The sequence below is a fragment of the Ambystoma mexicanum genome, chromosome 5q, assembly GCF_040938575.1.
Source record: "Ambystoma mexicanum isolate Mex_15411 chromosome 5q, UKY_AmexF1_1, whole genome shotgun sequence".
NCBI classification, from domain to species: Eukaryota; Metazoa; Chordata; class Amphibia; order Caudata; family Ambystomatidae; genus Ambystoma; species Ambystoma mexicanum.
Window position 1 is genome coordinate 1,255,649,562 of NC_090933.1, and position 17,592 is coordinate 1,255,667,153.

Genomic DNA, 17,592 nt, shown 5'->3' on the forward strand with positions numbered 1-17,592 from the left:
TTTGATAGCATGGACAACAAAATAAATCACCAGGCATCCTTAATCTTACAACTTCTCCATAGAGAGGCGTTAGCCAATAACTACACAAAACCGCAGGATAAGACTAACACTGAAGCAAATTACATCAAAGCCCCTGGCATTATCCTCCCCGTGTAATTTGTCTGAGAGCTCTACCCAGACATATTGCAGTGACAAAGCTCCCTCACTAAGGACAGCGCAACTTGAGTATACACAAGCACTCACACAAGCCGCGATAGAGCTGGTCGGGATTAGCTTGAATGCGGACAAACCTACTTTTACCATATTTACTGAGAGTCACAAACTCAACACAAAACATAACAAAAATAAACAATGCTCCAAATCCCTGCCAGATACCAAGAAAACTAAAAACATGAGGACCAGCCCTGCCACAGCAGATACTAGCTCAAAACAGCACATTGGTGTAAAGTGCCATATAAATAAATAAATAAATAAAACGTTTTATAAAATCTCTGACTGTCCCAAGCAAACAAATGGTTAAAGCTAAATCAGCAGTCATTAAGAAGTACGACACAATACCTCAAAAGAAAAAAGCTGGTAATAATCAGGAGCCCATAGTCCATCTAAGCTACCAACCTCTTGACGATCTTGTGTCAGCAGTCACCAACCATCAGGATCTGAATCTAACATCTATGACCCCTCTGCAAACACTTGTAGGTCCCGGTGTCACTCCTCCTATCACTCTACCATTGGCTGTAGTGACCCAGGACTTTCTTACATTGGAGCAGAGAAGGCTATAAATTGAAAAGACAGTTGCGCTCTATATTAACTCGTCCCAAGCGTCAACTCACCCCGCCAATACGAATCTTGCCAACTTATTCACAGCCACTCCACACTAATTCGCTCTCCAAACTAGCAAACTACTCACGCCCGCATAACACCATGGCTAGATCCCAAATACATTTAAAGACTAACAGACACTTCTTCAACCATGCAAGTTTTCCGCAAGCCTCAGCATCCTTCCTACCATCATCTCATAATGCAGGGTAGACCGAGTCTATACTTACCTTACGATCTAAATAGAACAAGTATTCTTAAATTCTTTAGTGGCGTTCAAAGTTTGGAAGATATATCCTCCACTGATATCAACAGAGTAGACTTTCTTAAAGACTCAGATCTCTCTGTAGTGAGGCTGTGGATACAATCTGGAGTGGTCTTAAATACTGTGTGGCAAGCAAGAGCTAGCCAGTTTGATCAGACAACAACGCATCTTGACTGTTTAAAAAGAACAGCAAGTCCATTGTCTTCATCTTTAAAAGTCATGTGCATGACAAAGGCTCCCCGATCTGTTCATCATTCGGAAACTGCAATGGCTAGCCTAAAAAGTGTGCGATTTCTATCACAGGCATAACCATCCATGTGTAATGGCAAGCGTGACTACAAGCTCACGAACTGGAACACCAGTGGATTCATGCATTTTATGAATGCATCTGAAAATCACCTTGATGATTATGATATTGTGGCTCTGCAGGAAACATGGCTTTCTGAAGCGCCCATCTGGGACGACCGCAATATCCTGTTTTTGCCAGAAAAAATCCCTCTTAAAGGGAGACCTGTTGCAGGATTGCTAGTTGCATTCAAAATAGCATCTGATCTTCAACTCGAACCTTGGGACGCACCAAACTCTTACACCCAGCTAGTAAAAAGCAAAACTTGCTCTAAAGTCATCGCCTTTATCAACATCTATTGGAGTCACCGGGGAATAGACCCCGACACATTTCATGCCATTGAGACGCTTCTTGATAAAATTATGATTGACTCTTCCATCACCCGCACAATTCTAACAGGCGATTTAAATCTGCATTGCTTTTCTTCCGACATTCCCTTTGAAGGTACTCTTCAGCGCCGCTGCCGCAATCTTATGGCGGACAAGCAGTTAGTCATGCTTAATGGCGCGCTATATGGAAATTTTCCCCCAGCCTACCTGCCGAAGGCTCTTTCAGGAGGCCATCATTGACTATATATACACTGACATGGGCCTCTTCGTACTTGCGAACCCCTTTAAAATCTGCCCGCAGAAGCACAGTGACCATGAAATACTCTCCTTAACATGGAGTTGGCCTCATAATTCCACTGACATAATTGCGCCTAATTACAACGGCAATCTCATGACAACCGGAGGGCGAAATTGCCTTTGCTGGATAGAAATGTCTCTAAACAATTACATGACCACGGACTTGCATGCATTATGTTTACATACCATCCAGTCCAGAGGCCTATACATTGCAGCACTTCAGATCTTCACTCAACATGACACAATGACAGCAAAAAAAAAATCATAAGCACAAACATACATTTTATGCTGAATTGCAGGACAGAAAGGCTGCTCATCGACGCGATAAAAGGAAGGCCCTGTTTCTCTCACCAGAGTCAAAAACCATCAGACTTAGACAGCTCATACGAAAAAATGGCTTTGGGCCAGGCAAGCCCTTCTGCTGCAAAACGACGGGGAAGCAATGTTAGCGGCCATATCAACTAAAATATCAGCTCAGTTATGGAGCTTGCTGATTAAAGCCAACCACACAACTCAAGTGCCTGTACTGAATAATTTCCCGAACAGCAGTGGGTAAACCACTTCTCAGCCTTATACGCTCCCCTTTCCGTGGGTTCCTATCCTTCGCCCGTGCCAGTGTGTGAGAATATCAATCTCAACTTTGATGAAGAGGACATCATCTACCTCATCTCGAAATTGAGCTCATCTAGAGCTCCGGGACTGGATGGTCTCAACAATGCATGTTTAAAGAGCACCCGGAGGACTGGGCGAAAGTCCTACATACCATCTTTCTACGTATAATAGCTACTATAATAGCTACTAACACTGTTCCTCCATCGTGGGTGCAGTCCAAAATTGTGCCCATTTTTAAAAAGGGTATCGCCTCTTGCCTGCGAATTACAGACCCATTGCGCTTCGTGATGAGACAGGCAAAATCTTTACCCGACTGGTTTTAAGAGAATTTAATTGCTGGCTGGACGAACAAAACCTATTAGATAATTTTCAAACAGGTTTCATACCAGGCCTGGACACTGCAATCAACCTTTTTGCCATCAGTGCCATAAAAGATTATGGCCGCTTGTCAAAACAACCTATATATATGGCATTTGTTGATTTCAGAAATGCCTTTGACTCGGTTCCTAGAGAATTACTAATGGCTAAGCTAAACAGAGCTAGGTGTCCCGACTCCTTACAAACTCAATACATCAGTTACACGACAATACAAATTTGCTTAATGTTGGATGGCAAGCCATCCGCTTCGATCCCGACTTTGAGGACTGAAGCAAGGGTGCATCCTTGCCGCCGCCCCCTTTAATTTTTTTTATCTCAGATCTTAGGGAAAAACTGACCACCGTGATTTCCGATTCGCTCAAATTAGGCATTCACCCAATATCGTGGATGCTTTATGCTGATGACCTGATTCTCTTGTTAAAGACTCCAAGAGTCTTCAAAATCTTCTAATAGCACTAGGTGAATATGCTGTCACAAACAAGTTATCAGTTAACTTAGACAAAACCAAAGTTTTACATTGTGGCAAGAGACACAGTGATAATTGTTCCTACAGATGGTCTCTGCATGAAACAAGACTCAAGATAGTTCATGAATATTGTTATTTAGGTGTCAAACGAATGACTGTAACTTGGATCTTCCATATATTATGGACCTTAAACTCAAAATGACCACAGCTGTTGCACAAGCACGCATAATACATGCCAAATACAGAATATTTTAATGCATCCCCGTATTGACCTTTTACAATCAAAAAGTCATCGCAACAGAGTTGTATGGTGCAGAGACCAAGATGTGGCGGCCTAGATCATCCGGGTGCAAACTTGAGGGAATGTTCTGGAAATGTGTGTTATCTTTGCCAGCAATCCAACCAATGCCTATAATTAGGCACAAACTGGGGATTTTGTCCTTGTTCAGTTCATATGCCTGGAAGTTGTGTTCCTTGTACAGGAAGTGTCTATTATCAAGCAAGCCTGAGTCATTGTTACATGTACTAGCCAATTACTTGAAACTTTTGAGTCACAAGTTGATTGTAACTTGGAAAAGTGAAGTCTTAAACATGACAGCAGCAGGTATTTCATCTGAACTCTTATTGTTCAACCCTTCTCGCGCCAAGCAGTAACTCTGGCAGCAGGACTGGAGTAACACACGTGAGCAATGCTTGACATATACAGATTTTAACACCAATCCATTTGCTCTGAAAAAGTTTCGATTTGCTGAATCCTACCTGATGAAGTTTCCATCTCGGGGGGCGTGGCTTGGCAGCCATGGAATAGGCTGGGACTCCTGAGAGCTCCGTGATCCGGCATTTAGATCTGTCGAAAAATGTGCATCATATTAGCTGATTGCAGCTCCAAAACTCATGCAATGCGTGCAAACGTGTTGGGCAGATTATGAGCGAGCCGGCGGAATGCTTGAAATCACAGAACAGCAGAAAGGCTACTTTGTATTCCAGAGCCAGCCGCGGAATGGACATTAAAATGGCGGCGATCCAGAACAAAGAGAATCCGAGGGGCGCACCCCTGGGAAGATGCAGCTGGCGCCAGTGAATGGCTACAGTAGCGGGAAGCAAGTGTAATTTGTACAGAATAACACACTGCCTAGCGCGGGTGGCTGCGATGAATGGGAGCCCTCCGAAAGCGCAGCTGAGAGCCGCGGCGAACTGGAGGGGCACATTGTGTGCGAATGGATGGTAATCCCTATCACACGGAACGAAGAGCCCCAACGGTCTGACACAATCGGGACCTGCAGCGAGGGCGCACAGGAACGGGGCCAACGGATATTGCAATCATACAAAGCAGAATCGCCGGCGTTAAGGAGTGACGGCTAGGGCCCCACAGAACAAAGGGCCGCCTCTGCGAACAAGCCAACGACGTAACCCGAGGTGCGGAGCGGGAACTCCCGGGACAGTGTGACCTGCAGATATTTGAACATTGCATGCAGTGCTGACTATAACAAGGTCCCCAGCAGAACAACTGACCCTACGGAGCCGCGATTAGTACATTAGCAGACTGCCGCTGCAAAGGGCAGATGTAGGCTGGCTGGCATGTGATCACGAATGAAGAAGTGAGCCGTACAAGGCGCAGTGTGAGGACAGATCCCCCTCAAGAGTGTATCCCGTGACTACGACCGGTGGAGAATCCATGGCGCAACACGGGTGGATCGCAGCTGCACATCAGTGAACCCCGCGGACTGGAAACGGTTTGCGTGAGCAAGGCGCTGCTGCACCCCCAACACGGCAAAGAGGGGATAACGAAGACAATAAATGATAGCCGATAAATGAGAGTGTGCAGCACATCAAGGGCACAACTAAATTCCCCAAAATCCCCGTGTGACCAGGCGCATAGAAGGTGTGCTAGCAAGCGAGCGCTTCTGGGCTGATTGACCCAGGCGCTCGACAGATCTGGTACTTTGTTGCAGAACTTGTGACTAGCGACAACGAAGATAAAGGCAAGATGGCGGCATGGTCGGGGCAGAGGGGACCCATGAGGATGTGAGAGGGTACGGCAGAATGAGCGGCCCATTAAAGTGCGGCATACCGGCAGTAAAACAGAGGAAGGGGTCAGAACCCGACTTGCCCTGGACAGTTGCTGGATGACAGCAATATAAGAAGTAAGGAATCAAGCAGGCCAAATGCAGATGCCTCAGGGAAGCTTCCCTTTAAAGTGGACATATAGAGCCTAACTCCATGGAGGTCTGAGACACTGTGGTAGTGGCGTGTAGGGTGTACTTAGTGGCCTCCAGAGACACGCTAATGGTGCACTGACTACAGTAGTCAGAGGAGAGACGTGGGAGGACACAGTCCACTCGAAACGCAACTTTATGTGCCACCATACAACGCAGCCTATTGAGGCAGACGCTCCAGCACCTGACTGAACTGGTGGAGTCACAACAACACTGAAGAGCTGGAACCAGACACGTAGGAAGGATTGCATGATATCAGTGAAAGGGGCGAGTGCCAAGAGCAAACAACCCACAATGGAGACCTTTGCAAAGGCACAGCGGACCCCCTCAACCCCGGCACAAAGTGCGGTGGTGGTTTCCGTGGATGGTACCCCAGAAGGAGATAACCATCAGGTCCTAGCAGCCATAACAGAACTGAGCACTAAGTGGGGTACAACAATGGCGGATCTACGGACGGCCCTGGACAACAAAATAGATGCTGTAGGAATCGAAGTCACCCTGCTGCGACAAGATGTTAGGGAGCTGGCAGAAAGGACAAGTGGCCTGGAGAGCGCGGTGAAGACCAACACAGATGTCAGCACAAATAATGCGAAAGAGGTCCATATACTAAAAAAGCAGGTTGCTAACCTTGAAAATCAAGTGGAAGAAGCGGACGGAAGGGCGAGAAGGAACAACATATGGGTGGTCGGCCTGCCGGAAGGAGACGAGGGCCAAGACCCCACGATCTATGTAGAGAACATGATCCTGCAAGAGATAGGGGCAGACAAGCTCTCACAAGGGTTCACGGTTGAACGTGCACATCGGGCCCTGATGAAACCACGGCCTGGAGCCCCACCGTGGACGATAATTGCGAAAATTCTGAACTATAAAGACAGAGAGAAGATCCTGGAGTATTTTCGTAAGGGCGGAACGGTAGAAAGAGCATCCACCAACATCACGGCATACCCTGACTATACAATGCTGGTGCAAAGACAGCGATATAGCTATGTGGCGGTCAAGAGGAGACTGCGTACAGCTGGCATCAAGTACATGCTTTTGCTGCGAAGCTCAAAGTTTTGCACAAAAACAGAGCGCTCTTTTTCGATACCCCAGAGGAAGCGGCGCCATGGATGGATCAGCAGGGCTGTCCAGAACGAGATGAGAAGCAAGATCGCCAGGAGCACGATAAGTGAGGAGACTGTACCATGAACACTGAGGGGATAAGCGGGTGGGGAGTCCTAGTATGATACATGGAGACATTTGATCCGCATTATGTAGCCTTTGGACTCTATGACCTTGTTGGACTGGAATATAGTGAATAAAATGCACAAGTGAGCCGACTAGCATTAAGCGTAGCAAATTTGGAAACAGGAGCAACAGGATGGAAGCAACCTATCCCTGAGAATTAGTAGTAAGGCGGCCACTAGGGCGACTTCACCCTGCTGAGCCGCGAGTATAGGCTTTTGTCAGAAAGGGCTAGATGCGAGGGTGCCTGAGATCCAGGCATGGAGCTGGGCAACAGTTGGGGAGGGTGTTGTTGGGGAAGGGCAGGGAGGTGGGAGGGAGGCGGGAGGGCTTGTTGTGTATATAGTTGGGGGGAGTTCTAGTTGGGGTACGAGCCTACATAAAGAGTTAAGCAACTGGAGTTGGACTGCATAGGTGGAGGGGAAGAGGGACTCTGACATGCCATGGGGATCTTAAAATAGTCACTTGGAACGTCAGGGGGCTTAATAGTTACCTGAAGAGGAATAAGGTTATGCTATACTTATGGAGACAGAAGATAGATATTGCCTTGTTGCAAGAGACGCATCTGACGCGAGATAAGATGGAGATGATCAGGAGGAAATGGAAGGGAACGGTGGTGGGTTCGCCATATTCGGCTTATGCCAGGGGAGTGATCACCTGGGTGGCGCCACATGTCCCGTTTCAGCTGTTACAGACGCTGGTGGAGACGGACGGGAGGATGGTCGTGGTGGGGGGATTGGTGGAAAATAGGTAAATAAGTATTGTAAACACGTATGCCCCGAACCAAAATACTGTGGCATATTTTAAAACGTTGTGTCCCAATCTTAGCATGTGTGTGGGGAGCGCTGTGATTTGGGGGGCGGGGACTTTAATTGCGTATTAAACCCTAGGGTGGACAGGTCAGATGGGAAATCGGATAGGTCTGCCCCATCGGCCAAGGCGTTAGACACTGTTGAATGATTTTGGGTTGGAAGATGTATGGAGGGTGTAGGGTGTGCCCTTCTCAAGAGAGGCAATACTCGCATTATTCTGCCCCGCAGCAACTACACACAAGGCTGGACTATGTCTTCGTCACTCTAGAGATACTGACCGAGATCACGCAAGTCGAATATAAAGCAAGGGTCCTCTCGGACCACTCGCCCCTGATCCTTAGGTGGCAATGTTGTCCCCTGAGAGCAAGAATTCCGACGTGGCGCCTCAGGGCAGAGGCGCTCAGAGACCCCCTTTTTAGGGAGGACATGAGGGAAGAGATAGTTACTTTGAGAAGAATACGGGCAGTGTGGATTCAGCGGGCACATTATGGGAGGCCTTCAAAGTTGTGATGAGAGGAGTGGCTATAGAGAAATCTAAAGGATTGCAGGGAGGGATCCTGGCGGACCTGCAGGAAGCCGACGGAGACCTGGAAAGGGCACTTAAAGGAGAAAACAGTACCAACCAAGACATTGATCTGATACTAAGACTGCAGCAAAAGTGTGCAGGGCACTGGGAAAGATTGTGTAACCTTAACTATAAAAAGTATATAGAGAGGCAGCATGCGGGAGGAGATAAACCAGGAAGGATTTTGGCATGGCTATATACGAGTGAAACCCCTAGACCCCCGATTAGATCGATAAAGGTGGAAGACGGAAGGGTGGTGGGTACACAAGAGGGAGTGAATCAGGAGTTTGCAAACTATTATGGGCTGCTATATGGAGATGATGGGGAGGATAATCGCACGATGATAGAGGAAACCCTGGAGGACATAGGATTGCCGCAGATCAGTGCTGAGGAAAGAGGAGATGGACGCACCGATTACCTTGGAAGTGCTAGAAGAGGTGGTAAGGCAGTTGCCAACTAGTAAGACCCCGGGGGCTGATGGACTCCCAAGTGAGTTTATAAAATATTTAAAGATGAGGTACTCCCCCCATTGTTAGACATGTTGAATGAGGTGTATGAGCTAGGCAGACTACCGGAGGCACTCAGAGAAGCGATTATAATACCTCTCCCCAAACCTAATAAGCCAGTGCATAGCTGCAGTTCTTATAGACCCTTGTCGATGTTGAATCAAGACAGTAAAATTCTGACTGCCGTTTTGGCAAACAGATTAAGGAAAGTCATAGGCAAATTGATAAACCTGGTGTTACGCTCACCTGGCTCCCACAGGGGCGTCGATCGGACCTGGACAGCTGCGGCCTCCACCAACGTGATGCGTAGTGCAGAGATGACAGACTGGACTGGCCCACCTAGCTTTGTTTGCTTGGCCCGTAGGAATAGTTTTCTGCAAATGGAGAAAGGGAATTAACCACCTGTGGAGTTGAGTGTAAATCCCCCACCCCCACTGTTCTCCCCACGGATCACCTTTGATGTCCCCTTTTAGTAATCCCACCTTATGTTTTTGAATGATGGGTTCGCCATCCTGCGTGGAATGCAGGGGCGCGTAGGCACCTTCACTGGTTTGAAGGTGTTGGAGGAATATTGACTCCAAGGTTCTTGGCGAAGACCCGTAAGTATAAAGTTCAAAGAGTTCAATATTTCCGATGTTCACTCTTGTTCCATTCCCTTTTTGAATTGCAGCTGGGTCCAAGGGAATATTGCCTTGAGGCAGCTGATGGCGTTCAGGTAAAAGTCTGTATTACCCAAAACTGTCCGGTAAAAGTTGCAAGTGTTTAACTTGTTGTTTTCTCTCTCTTTTTACAGGTGAGGCATAAGAAGATGTGGCGTGTTAAAGGATAATGCCTCCGGTGGTAAATCAGTTAAGTCTATGGTGCTAAAAGAGATTGTATTTGTTGGCTCTCTCGGCTCACCTTGTTATTTCTTTTGTTCCCCAGGTGCTGAGTTCGGCGAAGAAAAGGATGGAGGCAGCGCCGAACCAAAAGATGCTGTGAGGACCGGTGAGCCTGGCGCCGTGCTGCCGCTGGCGATGCGTGCAGAAATAATGTCCTTTCCAGGCTCGGAGACGTGCTGGATCCGGAATCAGGTAAGGAATTAAAATAATGTCCGTGATCTAACCTTTCCTCCTTCTTTTCCCTTTTTCTAGGAGCTCCGGATTCGAGGCGGGCGTGGCAGAAGGCTGGATGCTGACTTGCAGACAGGTGAGCGTTACGCTGCTGGATGCAGAATAACGCGAAGCATGTGCTGCTGTTCGGGCATGGTTTAAATAGCCTGCAAAGTAGTCCCAGGTAAGAGGTTCCCCCAGAACCACACCCAAGTAAAAAAATAGTCCCTGAAGTAAAGTAGTCCCATTCAGGCCTCACATTGGCTTGACTTCATTGCAGCATGGTCTGCACGAGATAAGTAACGAGGTAAGTAATGTACATGATTTCCTCTATGATCCTGGCGCCAGTGGCGCCAGGACTGTACCCAGACAGCCCCTAGCTGGGGCTGCTGGGCTTTTAGTAAGTACTTGGATGCCTCCTCCCGGGGCTGATGGGCTTGGTCCGGATGCCCGGGGGTAGGCATCATGACACCCCGATCAGACGGGCTATGTCCCTAATAGGAACATATCCAATAATCTTAGAAGGCTCCATAGAGTCATTGAACATGGAAACGAAAGTGAGGATGAATTGTCAATTATGTCGTTGGACGCAATAAAGGCCTTTGACTCGGTCAAATGGCCATGGTTGTTGGTGTCCCTGGCTGGCTATGGGATGGGTCCAGGATATCTACAGTGGGCTAAAATGTTATATAGTGAACCGCAGGCGAGGGTTAAAACAGGGTCAGTGGTATCGGAAAGGTGGAAACTCTGTAGGGGAAACAGACAAGGCTGTCCATGGTCCCCTATGCTCTACATAATGGCACTGGAACCCCTAGCGATCTATTTAAGGCAACAATATGACATGATAGGCAGCCCTGTGGGTGGTGAACGACACCTTAGATCATTATATGCAGATGACATACTATTGTATTTGCGATACCCAGAGGAAAACCTCCACTATGTTTTGGAGGTGATGGGAAGATATGCGGGAATGTCCGGTATAGCGGTGAACCCTCAGAAGTCTAGCATATTCCCATTGGGTGGATATAAGGGGATCCCCCTGAAACAATTACCGGTGCTACAGGTACCATGGGCAGTTAGTACATTTCGCTATCTAGGAATAGATATTTACCACGCAGTGGAGGAAGAGCACAAGCGCAATTCAGAAGGAGCTATTACGAAAATTGAGAATTGTAGGCGGTTCTGGTTAAAACTGCCCTTAGCAATGATGGGACGTAGCGCAATGTTGAAGATGGTGATCTGCCTAGACTCCTGCACTACTTCGGGAATATCCCGTATTTGATACCAAAGAAGTTCTTTAGTAGACTGGCCAGTATGTGTAGGGACATCCTGTGGCATGGTACACGAAACAGAGTGGCCCACTGGAAGCTACAGCATTCTTACGAGAAGGGGGATATAAAATTGCCTAATTATGAAGTCTACTATGTTGCGAGTCAGCTTCAATATGTGGCCAAATGGCTCTCAGAGGATGCAACCTCCGAAACCAGGCTGTTCCGACGGGACTGTGTCCCATTTTATTTGAAGGAGATAATGTGGTTGCCCCAGGCTGTAATGGATGGGCGCCCAAAGATGTTGGTGTTAGGATGGAAGATGCGGCGAAGGGCGTGTCAACTGATGGGGAAACCATGCCGTGCTCCCCTCAGGTACCACTGGTTGCACTGGCGGGCGGAGAAGAGCAGCTAAGGATGATAATCAGAAATCACTGGGAGCTAGCTGGTATAGCAACAATGGGGGATATTTGGCAAGAGGGGACCATAACGATTTTGGAGGGGTGGGGGCGGAAACTGGGTTGCACACTGGCCAGTATATTACGTACCATAGACCGGTGCAAAGGATCAAGAGAACATGGTCCGAATTGGTGCTTGAGGAAGAACCAGATGCTACTATAGACATAATATATGATATAGCAGAGGGGGGACACGAGATATCTAGAATATACGAGATGATGATGTCCAAAGTGGGAAAGGAAGTGGTGCAATTGAGACTGGAATCGGAGGAGGAAGTGGGTATCCCGATGGAGGATGGGATGTGGGAACAAGTCCAAGGGTATCACAAGAAAGTGTCGAGGAACGCAAGACTTAAACAGATGCAATTGTATATTACACATAAGGCGTATCTGACACCCCAAAGGGTAGCCAAGTTCAAAAATGCATGACAGCAGGCATGCCCTAAGTGTGATGAGGAGAACGCGGGCATGGTGCATAGGTTTTGGTCATGCCCGGTTATTGAGTGCTTCTGGGGTGAGGTTGCACATAAACTAGCAGAAAAAGGTATTAAGGACGTGGTGGATACTATGTGGGCCTGCCTGTTAGGGGGGGTTCCCTAGGCCACGGAAACTTAGGCATGTAAGTAAACTGAAGGATCTGGCATATGCGCTTGCAAAGAGGAGAATTGCTATGGGGTGGAAGACATGCCACAAACCACGATTGGAGGTATGGTGGAAAGATCTGCAGAAATGGGCGGAGGCAGAAACCATGGTATGGCAAGAAGCCAGTAAAGCAGGGGGTGGGGGGAGGAAAATGAGACCCTGATGGCTTGGAGACTGCTAACAGCAGAACTATTTGGGTCAATGCAAGACCCATCGGATCCCACGGAAAGGGATGCCCCATCACAAGATGCAGGAATAGAACATTAGTAGAAATAGGCTCGGAACGGGGGGTGGGAAAAGGGAAGCAGTGAGCATGGTTGAATAATGTATAATTGAAATGTTATTGTATACACTGCAAGTTTGGTTTGTATTGTTTGTTTAAATATTCAATAAAAATGTTTTTAAAAAAAAGTTTCCATCTCCAATTTACAGACAAATTTTCTTACGATTCAGACTAAATCTTTGGCGAACAAAAGAAGTTCTATCAAAGTGGAAACGTATCGAAAAATCTGACAATGTGTGCAGATTCTGCAAAAAGCGGAACCAACAAGAAACTGTAAAACATTTGATCATTGATTGTCCTCTGCTCATATGTATGCAAATCTTGCACCTGAAAAGGCACTTCAAAGATTTCAGAATTCTAACACCAGAACTACTATGACTGTAACTATTGGGCACCAAAAGAACATTTGTGAGAATTGCAATTGTCAAATTTCTTTTATCTCTTAATATAAGTCAAGTGGATGTATGATGAGCTCTAAGAAGTCATTGAAAGCAATTTTCTTTACTTATTTCACCTTACTGTAACTTGTTCGTTCATGCATTTTTCTTTTTTGTCTTTTCCTTTTATCGTTTTACTGTTGAGTCATTGTTAAATTCTTAAAATTCCTATATTTGTATTGACTGTTTTATGAATTGAAAGGTTGTTGTTGAATATATACAAAAACAAGGGGGCGAGGGGTTCTGGGAGTTTCTCTACTACCGGCCTATACCCCGGGTCAGAGTCTCAACCAGAGTTTTAGCTCACCATCCTTTCACAGAAGAGAGATTTCCACTACATATCGGTCTTTGTCCTGCCCAGGGGCAGTCCAGCACCGAAATGCCTGGTAATTCTCTTCTGAACAAGAGTACCAACAGCAACCCCAGACACGTGTTTCAGCCTGGTTGGGCCTCGTCAGTGAGGTGGAGCAGTGTCTCTATAAGAACAGTGAGCAAGGGTTCCACGTCTGGATTACCCTAGTAACTTAGGGTGAAAACCCAAAGCTACTTAATATGCAAAAACAAGGGGGGGTTCTGTGAGTTTCTTTACTACCCGCCTATATCCCAGAGCAATGCCAGTGGTTAAGATTCCTTCTAAACCTTCCAGCCATCACCTCTTTGTTTTTGCTTTGTCACCCCGAGTGGGACGGGTATGCCCAAACGTGCGTCCCGTGCCTGCTGGGCCTACAGACCCGAGCTACTCCTCACTGATGAGGCCCAACAAGGCCGAAACATGTTTGGGGATGCTTGTGGGCTCATGCAGAAGGGACGTGACCTAGCAGTTTGGGCTGGACTGCCCCTTTTGTGGTGGGGCCAAGCCTGATTTGCATATGGTCTTTCCGCCTTCTGTAATGGCTTGGCAGGCGAAGTACGGTGGTCTGGAGGGTTGCCCAGTGCAATGCCAGTGGTTAAGATTAATTCTAAACCTTCCAGCCATCACCGCTTTGTTTTTACGTTGAATATATACAACCATATTAATAAAAAAATAAAGAAAATAGGGAAATTAAGGCCTTATGCTTTTAAAGTAGCGATTTTAAATGTTGACACTGGTTGAGGCATAATGTGTTATAAGCTGGAATTAAAGGGGTAGTTCACTCAAAATTGTTATTCTTTAAAAATGTTGTCCATAATAAAAAAATATATATATTGGCACTGTTTTAAAAAAAAAGTTCCCATGGAAAATAATGTTTTTAGTGACCTTTAAAGTCCTGCTTTACAAGGACTTGGCACAGCTATTTTGTAAGCAGCGCCAGTTTGATGTGAACAAGTTAATGCTGTGCTCTTGCGGCAACAATCAAGCAAAAGCCCCCTACAAGGAGATTTTGCTTATTGCTGCCGAAGAGCAGAGCCTGATCTGAAGAGGCTCCTCCATGCCTTGCAGTCCTTGCTTAGTCCCGTGTCTCGCTGTTACCTGCCTGTTCAGTGCAGCCACCACACCTCAGGACTCCCAGGGGTGAGGGCCCTGAATGTACTTGCTCGAATGAACACCAAGAAACTTGAAATGTAATTTTCAAACTAAACAAAACAGAAAAAAAAAACTTTTCTACCTATTATTCCAGGAGATGTCCACTGAAATGTAATGGAAGTAGAGCTTTCGTGCTTCGACTTAGCTCTGAGCGCCTTTTTAGACGTGACTCAGGGAACAAACCTTCACCACCACCACCCGCCATTGATTTTCTGGTAGAAACATAATAGCGGTTGGGGCATTCGCCGTGCATAGTTAGGTCTGTTTTGCCATTCATCCCCCACTAAAAATAATACGTACCCCATGGCAGCTTCTAGTATATGCACCATTTTACAAACAACCCAACTTCTATATTCATTTCCAATGTCTGGAGAGCGATTCTGAAGGGACTTTTTATTACATTTTGGCCTTTTTAACAGTTTTAGTTTTGTCCACAGTTGGCCTCATGAGTCGCCATGTCCCCATTTTCCTCCCTCTGAATCTTCCTACTTTGGACCCCCACTCGCGACGATGTTCTGAAGGATTTCTGGTTAAGTCATCTTCAGTCTGAGTAACAAAGATGTTCTGGTCATCCGGGTGGAGGAGGGCAGGGGAGCATTGTCTGGAATCGATGCCGACCATCACATTAAAAATTGACTGAACATGGGAATCCACCACATGTTTTTAACTTGGCTGGGTCCGAGCCAGCCAATCATCTCATGCAGGGCCTTCCCCTTGTGGATTATGGAAGCTGCCTTGGAATATTTGGATTGGTTTATCTCTGAATTTGATGTCTAGTTGCTGTCTTGCTGCTCTCATACATCCGGAATCCAGTCTTCCCATGGTGATTGAGGTCCTTGGATCTGGGTCGTCTATCAATTTCCATGTCAGCTCTGTGGGAAAGTTGGAGTATGGTCCTAAATAGGTCCTGCACGAAAGGTTCCAGCTCTGCATTTGAAACCTGACATGGGATTCCTTAAGATTCTGATGTTGTTACATCGCAACCCGTTTTCTAGGTCTTCCGGCTTCTGTTGTAAAGCAGTGCAATGCTTCTGACTTTTTCTGTTAATTTAGCATGTTTGTATTGCTAGCTACACAGGGCATTTTCATGTTCTGTAATGCATGCCTCTGCACCAAGAACCTGCTTGCCAAGAGTGGCAATCTTCTGAGACAGCTCTGCAATAATCGCTTGGAGATCATTTTTAGTTGCCAGGGTGTTGGGTTTGCAGGATGTGACCTATCCATGCTTACCCTTCTCTTGACAATCCATCATTGTTAATATGTCAGACCCCTTTGCGGGGTTGTGGGTTTTAGTGGCTATTATGGCTTCAAAAATGTAAAGGTGCATGGGTAACGTCTTGCAAGTCCACTTTTCCCAGTTTCCAACAAGCCTTTTGGCGGTTATTCGGCAGGTCCTATAAGGGTGGATGTGATGAGGTTTACTTCGCTGGTGTTTTGGACATGACGGTGGCGTGCCCTTTCCAAGGTCAACTGTGGTGCACAGGGTTTGTTCTTACAGTATGGGTTTCCCCAGACAAGTAGGGCACTGCCTCTCACGGGGGACCAGGTACCACTACCCATTATGAGGTCAAGCCAGGTGGGAATTAACAGGGGAGCCCCAGGAGAAATGCAGCTGAGTGCCCCCACCCCTTCCATTTTTAGTTGCTCAAGCACTGACCAGTTCGCTCCTCCACCCACCCAGGATTATGGCAGGGAACCGCACCACTCAGCTTAGCCTGGCCCTGTCGGGTGCGGGCATCAGTGTTCTCTGTGGTGGTGGCTCTCGCGGGCATGCCAAAAACATTTGTCCGGTCCCTCATTGACGCAGGCATCAATGATCATTCTGCATCAGCGACCCCCGTGCATTTTGCTTATGGGGTGGTGCCCACAGATATGGAGGCCACTGCCTCAAAGTTGCCCATGCACTAGACTGGCAGCAACATCTTCAGTGTGCTGTGGCCTTGCTGATGTAGGACCGAACCTCCCTGTTAATGCCGGCTGCCTGCAGGCCTACAGGTCCACAATGGTGTTAACAATGCTTTGTCCTACCTTCTTCCTCGCTTGGTGTGCCATTTTGTGACAGTTGTGTAGGGAAAAGCCATGGGCCAGCAGAGTAAACTGGTATTACATGATGCTCAGTTTAGCCACGCCGCCGACAAAGCTCGTTTTACCTGCTGTTGTGAAGCAGCCCACTTCTCAGATCGTTGGAAGAGGCAAAAGGGCTGGCAAGGGCAGTCGGGCCAATACATCCAAAAGGCCCTGTGTGCGCCCTATTGATAAGGGGTTTATCAGTCACTTTTCCTACCTAAAAATAGACAAATACTCCCACCCACCTAAAAAATAGGGAGTAAAACACTCCCAACAAAAAATATGAAACCGACACATAGGAATCTGTCCCCTACTTTTTTCTCCACAGCTTCATGTGTATGTTTGGACCACTAGTATACACAGAACCACAAGAAGAAAATCAATGATTACGGACTGATTCGCAGAGATAAAAATTTACAAATGAAAACATATTTTTACCAACTTGTCAAATACTCCCATTGGGAATGCGACTCAAAGTTTTACTCCCCAAAAAATAATTTTACTGTCAAATGAAATAATTGTGAGTAAAATACTCAAAATCACTTCAAAATCGTATGTGGAGCACTGCCTGTAGGTGCTTCATAACAACTTCAAAAGTTAAATGGTAATCGACTGGAAGTTATGTAAATATTTTGAAACAGGGAAGATGTGATTAGACCTCTTAGAGCCAGTTAGCATACAGGCTGCTTTATTTTGAGTAAGATAAAATTGCCTGGTCAGTTTCTTATGGACACACGATGTTGCAGAAGTCCAGGTGGGGTCGAATTTGGTACAAGCTATACTGAAGTCCAAAAGTGGAAAGATCTTTCTTTAGATCATACAGTTGGAAATTCTATTTCTTTGCCACCACGATGACCTGCTGCGCAGGTCACATTCAACATTATGGCTTTCAGTGCATGCTTATTCTCATATCGATAAGAGTAACGGCCCTGAGGAGTTCAAGATCTAAAGCAAAGGTCAGGCTTTTTATATGCATCATTCTTAAGATGTCCTTAACTGGATTTGTGCCA

The 17,592-nt window shown here is 46.6% G+C and overlaps 1 protein-coding gene across 1 annotated transcript in view; it reads right to left on the reverse strand.

Annotated features, from left to right (window-relative positions):
• NAPRT (nicotinate phosphoribosyltransferase) overlaps window positions 1–17,592 on the reverse strand; it is a 1,537,890-nt gene that overhangs the window by 1,210,879 nt on the left and 309,419 nt on the right. The gene's annotated exons all lie outside the window — the stretch shown is intronic.